The sequence below is a fragment of the Patella vulgata genome, chromosome 3 (genome assembly GCF_932274485.2).
Source record: "Patella vulgata chromosome 3, xgPatVulg1.2, whole genome shotgun sequence".
Taxonomy (NCBI): domain Eukaryota; kingdom Metazoa; phylum Mollusca; class Gastropoda; family Patellidae; genus Patella; species Patella vulgata.
In genome coordinates, this window is record NC_065881.2 from 20568690 (window position 1) to 20577797 (window position 9108).

Genomic DNA, 9108 nt, shown 5'->3' on the forward strand with positions numbered 1-9108 from the left:
AGTATGTTACTTATTAAATGTTGTTTGGGAGTCTTAATGTATTTTACTATGCTACGGTGTATGAAATAAGCGTGCAGTTAACCCAAAATATGCAGTGAATCAACGTGGAATATATAGTGGAACGAAGTGTTGAAACACATTTAAAAACCATTATAACATTTTTATAAAACAACAACAATTTTTTATCATGCTTTCAATAAATCACCAGCTCTGGCATTAATAATATTCATACCCGACCTCTCCGTATAACCTAAGCATTGTATAATGAACGCGTGGGATAAAAGCAGATTGGGAAATATAAGTAATTATTTTGATTCCATACAGACAATCTCAGCTACATAAAATGGTCTGGTCTTAGTGCGGATATGGCAATTGACAAACTTGAAGGGATGAGGGTAGACCTTGAGACATATCGACGATCAATAAAACAAGATTATAATCTAAAAGCCAGAAAGATCATCTAGTTCTCCTAGGTGTTTAATATATATAATACAAATCCTATTAGTTTTACATATGTGTATATACAACAATTTACCGCGGTTTTTTTTCTTCCCGGGTATTATTATAGCTTATAAATGGCGAGAAATCGATAATTGTGCTATAATTACAAAATAATATGAAACACGCGTGTCTTTCACACGGTCCTGAACCCTTCATATTAAGTTCTCACTATCGCAAATAATTGGAAGCATAGCAAAGGTCGTATATTTTAGAGAGTTATTATTGATGTAAAACCTGTTTGGTATCTTTAAAGAATGATATCATTCCACAACATTCACTACAATGGAACATTGCAATTATAAAATTTATTAATATAATGGTATTATTTCAACAACATAATTATTAAATGTCGGTATCTCTAAAGAATGGCATTATGTCAACAACATATATTATGCTGGTATCATTTCAACAACATATATTAAAATGCCGGTATCTCTAAAGAATGGTATCAATTCAACAACATATATTAATATGTCGGTATCTCCAAAGAATGGTATCAATTCAACAACATATATTAAATGTTGGTACCTCTAAAGAACGGCATCGTTTCAACAAAATATTAAAATCTTGGTATCTTTAAAGAAAGGAATCATTTCAACAACATATTAAAATGTTGGTATCCTTAAAGAATGGTATCATTTCTACTACATATTAAAATGTTGGTATCTCTAAAGAATGGTATCATTTCAACGACATATATTGTTTAACAACATTTATGAAAACAATGGTATCAGTCTAACAACAATTATACAAAATGTAATCACGACAAGTAGCCCATGTAAATACCTTAATTTTATTAGCTTAAAGAGGTATCCGCTAAGCCGATTAGTTAAACAATATTTTACATTTAAATTGGTTCGACAGCAACATTAGGCATGTTGACAATTAGTTACATGCAAAATCAGAGACAAAACGGTCAATTGTGGACATACCATTACAATTGTTTTAGATTTTTTTTTCGCGCAGTTTAATAATACGGGTGGGGGACGGGGGTGAGGGGGATACAAAACGTATACAAATTCACAAGACAAACCCGTGGACAAGACACACAAACTACACAAACATTGCAAGCAATCAATGTAAACAACAAACGTATAGAAATCAAGGGAATGGGCCCGGGGGCTGACCGTAAGCATTCACTGCGCTGCACAGTCCCAATATGCCAGTTTCTGGATTTTAGATATATAGGCGTGTCTAAGATTATTTTGATTGTGATTATGATATTATTCAAAATTAATTAAATCCATGTTCTTCATAAGTGGTAATTTACCAAAATTTGTATCTTTTACGCTATATATTGCCTACCACTTCTCGAGTAGTTGTGGCAATGATGGCCAACTACCTCGGATGGGGATTAAAATGGAAATTCAAACAATGCCATCCTTTGTGTCTGAGAATGGTACCACCTTTAGGACAATGGTTATGAATCACATTTTGAAATACTTTCTGCATGGATAAGGAATAGAGTTAAGAATCGTTAAATGTTAGGAATGAACCCACGCAACCGAAGGTGCATTTCTGGCACAATTCAGCGCGTTGGCGGTAAAAAGTGGCGCCAATCGATCACCTTCTTCCGGTCTTCCATTTTCAAACAATATCTTTTTCTATTCATGTCACAGGACAGTATATATTATAATAATTTATTGAAATTGGAAAAAATGTACACGCAATGGACTGACATAGTGTGACAACTTTTAATGTAAACCTTATAAAATCTAAAATTGTGGGCTATTGTTTAATTATGAATCTGATATCAGATCTTTATACATTTTAGAGACCAGATTGGGAGTAAAATAACGATTTTAACGGGGGAGTCGATTATGGTCTTGTCATATTAATAATTGTTTAAATATAATATTTGAAGCCAGGGCGAAAAAATCTGTATGTACTAGGCTGATTTAGCTCTTATATAATGCATCTTTAATTTTTTCTTAACACTAATACATTCCTGGCATATGCATAATAAACCTGTAGGTTTTAAAGTTGACCAATAAAGTCGGAGTTGATGATAATCGCAGGCGATACGTTTCAAGTCAGTAGCTTGAAGCGTATATATGGTATTAGTGTCAGTGGCCTGTGGCACGAAGTAACAGTATATTGTCGCATACATAATATATTATGTCAACGCTTGGGCGATATAATATATTATGTCAACGCTTGGAACTAGGATGGAGGTGACTAGGCATGAACTTGCAACGATAGATTTAATTGGCGCTTTGATAACCAATGAATGCTTGTTTTTTTCTTTTCTGTTTTTTCTCTCTTTTCTGTGTCCTAACCCTAACCCTAACCCTAATCCGAAAGAAAAGTGCCCTTTTTTGAAATTCTGACATCACAGGTGCCCTTTTTCTGATAAGGATGCCCTCTTTTATTTACAGGGACACTTTCTATGGCTCTGATGACGCGTACATTCCACTGAGTCTACAGGTCTAATATGCTAACACGCTTGGAGCGTCAACACAATATATTATGTCGCCCAAGCGTTGACATAATATATTATGTATGCGACAATATACTGTTACTTCGTGCCACAAGCCACTGACACTAATACCATATATACGCTTCAAGCTACTGACTTGAAACGTGCAGGGGGTGATAATCGCTACCATAAAAGATACCAGATTGTTAGCATTTCGTTGCAGCGTCTACTTGAATTACATCCCAGGATACCATACAACCTTCAACCAGCTCTGGATCAACCAGATTTAACCATTTATTTTTTACTTAAATCAGAAAGATTTCGCCCATTAAAAAATCCCAATAATATTGGTTTTAAATTTTTTAAGATAATCCACAACAGGGACAAAAACTGTTCTTTCTTGCACACGGTAGTAATCCCCAAGAGCAGAAACTTGACAAAACTGAATAAAAAGTGTAATGGTTTAATCCAGGATGCATCTCAGTTTGTTCTCATGTTGATGAATAGTATAATGGCTTAATCCAGGAGATTCAGATTAAACCATAATACTTTTTATACAGATTTGTCAAGTTTCTTACATGGGCATAAATACGTCATTTCCTTTTTACGGCATCGGTATCACTGAGGTCTATTGATGCTTGTGCTGCACTAAGTTCATAAATCGTCGTTTTTATTCATTGTCAATAAAAGGCGATAATTCGGAATACAGGGGGTTATTAAAGGGGCGCGTTAGTAAGGTACCGCGTAATGGAATTAGGTAAACCCACAGTCTTCTGCTGTGTCTATATTGATTAGTAGATGCGTGTTTTGCGAGATTGAATAGATTGAACCCAAGTCAGGTCCGGTTAGTAATAGGCTTTAGGATTGCCTCTTAATCAACACCAGGGAAGCAATTATTGTTAATACACGCTATGGTCAAGGTTGGTCATTGTATAAGGAGACAAGGCGTATTGACGTGAGTGGAATGCATGTTCTTACACGTTAATCTCCAGGGGTGGAACAAATATAACACTCCACCAGATGCTTGCTGCCATCAATTCTAGAATCCCGGTAAACCCCCTAAAGATTAAACATGTTGCTTGCTTCGTGAATTTCCTATTAACAGATTACTTTTCTGTTTTACACACGCGGAGACAGCAATTATTGTATTTCATTGTTCTATCGTTAAGAGTATAATAAACCATTACAATGGAAATCGAATGTTAACTTTCCGGAAGAGTGCCATATACATGTAAATACTTGATATATTTATTTATATACGCTAACCTGTCAAATATATTCATCAACAATATTAGTATAAAATAATTGAGAAGAAAAAATATGTATTGTTTAATATGTCAATAATACATTTCCCCTTTCACACCCAACACATAAAAATTATTTACACATCGAAGCATATCTTTATTGGGTTTTTGTATAGACAATCATGAATATTGACGTTCTAATGATGAATTGTGCCATTAATAATGCTGTCATCTCATATTGGGCAGTCAGCGTCGTTTGGACCGGGAACACTTAACCATCATTCACCGATAATGTATTATTGATAATCCGAAAAGGCCATTTTACAGATCTCGTGGCTAATGTTTATGGGTTGCCTTTCAATAGTTGATTATTTTTCTCGCATGTCCGCCGCTGTCCAATCGCACAAATCTTTATGAAAGACCATGTAGATAATTCACTATAATTGACCTATCGGATTTATTGGTGAGGTTATGACCTTAATGTCCATAAACAGGAACCAAAGGATGGCACAAATCATAAAAATAACCAGTTTCACCTTTTATATTGAGATATTAATCGTTCTGAGATTATAGATTGATTTAGAATAGAAATAACCAAGTCTTATTACGATAAGTGGCCATAATTACTCATATAAAATGAAAAGGCCATTATGTTTGCAAGGAAAATGAACAAGCGTTAATGAGAAAATAATCACAGAAGGTGACCATCAACCCTTAAAGGACATCTAATAAAATGAGAATTTAATGTTTTGTTTTTCTGCTAATGAAGACGGTCATACGTCCTGCAATGTGCTATAAGTGAAGTTTGCCCGTATAGCGGCGCTACGGTCTATTCTTAACGTGGTGAAAATGGTTGTTAGTTCCACCCGAAAGACTATACAATCCTTCCTTGCTCTCTGCAAGAAGTAGACCGTGATCTGAAAGCTTTTAGGGAAAGAAGCTGGACAATGCGCAAAAGTAGAAATCATGACATGACAATATGAATTGAAGTCCTAATGCGCCATTTGCATTTTCGCTAAAATATATAATTTCTCACGACTTAATACATGCTAAATTATTTAACATTTAATTACTTCATACACAAAATATCTATACTGGGTAATCTCCCGGCTTGGGTTCAATAGGGTTTAAACTAAGTCCATCAGATTTCACCGCTATCGATAAAAGATGGCGGCGTCTTACAACACTAGAGCAGCGCAGATCGGTAAATACTGATCGGAATGAAACCATTTTTTGACTGCTATTCTTATTAGAGATTCATCTTTCACCATATTGTAGTTTGTTGGGACCTGTTTCACGAAATTTTAACTAAGACAAAATCCAAATTTTAGTAATTTGATTGGATAATATTAGGTTGATTTTAGTGCTTAGCCAATCAAAATTGAAGTATCTACTAAAATTTGGATTTTATCTTTAGTAAAGATTTCGAGAAACAGGGCCCAGATGATTGGTATTGAGCTAATTTAATGATATTTAAGTCAAAAATGTGTGAAATTTTCATATATATGCCAAATGCGCTCTTTGGATCTATGTCTATGCTCACCAATTCGATTGTACGTAACTAGCGTTCGAAAACTAAATGGCAACTATAGCAGGTGGGGTGGGTGGGTATGTTGTTCAGATTGCACTTCGATAAAAAAAAAAACACCCGGACAGAGAGTTTCGTCAATCGCTCTACATAATACACAGTTGATGGGACAGATATATGGCAGTACCTTAAACACACTCCACTAATTCTGAGATCAAATGATGAAAAAAGAAAGAAAATAGGAAGATAAACTGCTATCTGGACAAATTAGGAGATTGGAGTAATGGACGATGGTTTCCCTAATGTACCATTAAACAAGTTAATTGTAATCAATACACGGTAAATAATTCAAATAACCGATCGGGACAAAAAAAGGGAAAAACAAAAGACTGGAAGCATTATCTTGTCTCTCGTTCTAGGTAAATAAGATTTGACTATGGTAAATACTTAATCCTACCACAAATTAGTTTTTTCCATAATTCTGATGATACTAACCTAATTAAGTTTCTAATAGTTTGTATTCAACGAGTATGTATCGACTAGACACGTGACGGGAATAATTTGTTCCAAGTAAAGGCAAATTGTGGACGATACTGGCTGAATGGGGCTTTACTCAAAGTTAAATGTAAATTTCTTACTAATAATGAACCATAAACTGGCTTAATGGGGCTTTGTTTCAAAGAAATGAAAAAAAAGGAATGAAGTGTGGTTTAACAATCTGCTGTTCTACACCAACCAAGCTAATCAAGATGGGCATTCGCTGTCATGGGTTCTTTTACTTGCACGCTAGCATCTACATGGGCTTGGTTTTCGTATCATCCGAACGACTAAACGCTGTTCCTCACTAGAACCTCAGCTGATTTTATGGGTAATGGGATTTATAATTTAGTGAAGGAACATATTTTGCGATTATATGTTCGTTTCGAAGATTTGCGAAAGTTGGTTTATTTACTAATTAGCTTCTTTTTGGGGATACCCTATCAAGAAATGAAATGAAATGATACCCTATCAAGTGTTGAACGGGTAGTTGGTTATATGGCAACATAAGCTTGATGTAAAAACCTAAACTTTTGATAGAAATTTTTTTTTTACCTCGAATCAACGCATCAGTTTGTATACTGTCGACAACGGGGTTCGATGTAGGATTACATGCTTAATCCTTAACGGAAATTATTTCTTGGATACTCTTATTTGAACATAATCTGTGTTCCCTGTTCCCCTACTGAGCCATTCAGACGGTTAAATACGAACTTCTAGTGGGCCCAGGAGGTTTAAATGTTCTAAGATTGAGACATTACCCCACACCAGCTCTTATAAACATGAACTTAATGCTTACATCTTATAGGGTCTCCTCACAGTCATCACAAAAGTCTTGAGTTTATAATTGATAAGAAAAAACCACTGTAGTGTAACAATGTGTCACTGACCACGCATTGTTCCTGGAGGCTGAGCATACCTCCAACCCTTCCTAAGCTGAGAACTGAGTTCTGATACTAGTTCTACTAATAAAGGATCGCCAAATCTGTTATAGTTCTCCTGTGGATCCACAGAATGGTCATAAAGTTCTACACCATAAAGTTTATTCCAATCTGGTTTGTAAACAGGGGACATGGTAAATGCTGGCCATTCTGTATACCTATATTTATCAGTTCTTAAAGTATATCCCATCACAGTATAATTATTCCTTGGGTATTGGGAGAATACACCATCTTTCCACTTCCTAGTTGGATCTTGTATCAGTGGCATCAAACTTGTCCCCTCTCTACAGAGAGCTATTGCGGTCGAGTCTTTAGGACAAAGAGGCAGTGGATCAAACCCTGCCGCTTCAACAAGGGTTGGGAAGAGATCAACATATTCCGTTAGGCGTTCTGTTACTAACCCTTTATCAGTCAATCCAGGGACGCGAACCATCATAGGTGCGTGAGTTGCATCTTCAAAATTAGTATGTTTACACCATTCACCGTGTTCACCAAGCTGCCAACCATGATCTCCCCAAAATGAAACGATCGTACTTTCAGCTAACCCCAACTTCACCAATTCTGCCATTACCTTTCCTACTAATGAATCGGTATACGATAGGGCGCTATAGTAAGCTCTTCTGAGATCGATCACTACGTCATCAGGCAGCGTACTGTTAATGGTACCGGACGCATGCAGACCACTGATATCATGATACACTCCTAACTCTTCCTTGATATAATTACTCCAGGCTATTTCAGGCATGTTTACTGGAATATATGGATTGTATGGTAACCGTATGCTTTTCCGCGGATAAAGAGACAGGAATTCTTCTGGGAAAACAAAGGGCAGGTGGGGTTTATGGAAGCCAACCGCAACAAAGAAATTCTGATGTCCATTCTTAGCAGCTGGAGCAACTCGATTCAGAGCCTTGATAGCATTATCGGCTATTTGCATATCTGGTAATGGGCGAATGTTGTATTCGTCTTTAGAGACCGCCCTCCAACTGACATTTACAGATCGAAACTTTTCATCTGGGGCATGATAGTATGGTTCTGTCCAGGAAATTGGATCATCGAATCCTGAAGCTTTGCCGGGATGAAATATCTTCCCCATTCCAATACTCCTATAGCCGTTATTCTTGAAAAACTCTGGAATTGTTGTGTAATTTCCACCTACATTTCTAAAATAATGATTGAGGTCGTAAACGTGAGTTGTATCCGGACGACGTCCTGTCAGTAGAGATGTTCTCGTTGGAGAACAAACTGCTTGTTGAACGTAAGCACGCTTTAACAGTAAACTTTGGGCGGCTAATGCATCAAGATTTGGAGAATGGACCGTCGGATGAATTGGAGCTGGAAAGTCAGGGCCGAGGAAGACTCCGAGTTCTGGTCGCATGTCATCTGCGGCGAAGAACAGAATATTCTTTTTCTGACATTTTGTTGTTTTTACACACAGAAGCACAAGCAAAGATACACATATGTATCTGTACATCCCTTATTGTTCAATCTCAGAAGCTTAGTAATTAAACTTTATAATATTGCCCAATCTGACCCTGACCTTTGAATCCGTGATAACGTTACATTGTTATCTATATTTAAAGAGATAATAGGTGAGTAGAATGTCATATAAATAGTGTGACTGACAGGGTCGCTGATGCATCTTAGGACAATCATGAATAAAAATGTTTTCAATCAATAAAACTATGTCACAATATGTCAGCAGAGGAATTTCTGATTCAGGAAAATTTCATTCAAATTGATCAACTATGAACCGAGAACTAAGCGAATGAAATTTCTGTCTAGCCTCGGCCATCATTACTAAAGTCAGTACGATAAACAGCATAGTCTCGATTATCCAATTAATCGTTTAATCGAGAAGGAAAGTTATGCAGTAAATCGGCTCACAATCCACTTAGGATCGCAGACTAGCGATGCCATCTAGAGTTGATTATGGTC